This window comes from Poecilia latipinna, unplaced genomic scaffold, assembly GCF_001443285.1.
Source record: "Poecilia latipinna isolate Pla-1442-1.1 unplaced genomic scaffold, P_latipinna-1.0 Scaffold739, whole genome shotgun sequence".
Lineage (NCBI taxonomy): Eukaryota > Metazoa > Chordata > Actinopteri > Cyprinodontiformes > Poeciliidae > Poecilia > Poecilia latipinna.
In genome coordinates, this window is record NW_015113355.1 from 149,734 (window position 1) to 150,429 (window position 696).

At 39.7% G+C, this 696-nt stretch overlaps 2 non-coding genes across 2 annotated transcripts; both read left to right on the top strand.

Annotated features, from left to right (window-relative positions):
- The first annotated feature begins 194 nt into the window (after nucleotides 1-194).
- Nucleotides 195-267, top strand: trnam-cau (transfer RNA methionine (anticodon CAU)). The gene has a single exon. It is a non-coding gene; the product is annotated as a tRNA-Met (tRNA).
- Nucleotides 268-445: 178 nt separating this feature from the next.
- On the top strand, nucleotides 446-518 carry trnav-uac (transfer RNA valine (anticodon UAC)). Its single transcript has one exon. It is a non-coding gene; the product is annotated as a tRNA-Val (tRNA).
- The last annotated feature ends 178 nt before the right edge of the window (nucleotides 519-696 follow it).

Consider the following 696-nt stretch of genomic DNA (forward strand, 5'->3'; position numbering starts at 1 on the left):
TTTTTTTCATCCCAGGCTTAGTTTATTGACTGTAATGTGAAATTAGGCACAAGTATAAGTCTGACAGTTTGTTCACCAAGTTACTGTGCTCTCTGAGAGGATCTGTAAGTATTTGACATTGTCCCATGCCCATCGTTGACATTAGTCTCTAACAAAATTTGGATCATCTACCAGGAACAGTGGAAAGAGCATGAGTTTGTGTAGTGTAGTGGTTATCACATTTGCTTCATACGCAAAAGGTTTCTGGTTCAAAACCAGACAGAAACAGATTTTGCATGTTCTATTCATCACAGGTGTTTACTAAAGGTCAACAAGGGTTCTGTTTTGTCATGGTCTGTATTCTGAATCCAGGCATCTGAGTGCAAACCTCAGTTGAAATTTTCATGCGTTGCATCTCACATCATCAACTTTGGAACCTCAAACTGAAACAAAGCAAAGAAGTTCAGTTTCTGTAGTGTAGTGGTTATCATGTTTGCTTTACACGCAAAAGGTCTCTGGTTCAAAACCAGACAGAAACAGTTTTTGTCGGTTACGCATCTCTTGGGGTTCAGTGAGACAATAAGAGCCTTCCTCTTTTGTGATGGTTCATTTGCCAATCGACTTCAATGTAGGCTTCTTTGAAATCGAAGCTACTTTACTTCAATTACCAATTGGCAGTTCAATGGCGTAATGCACATGTGTCAAACTCAAGGCCAG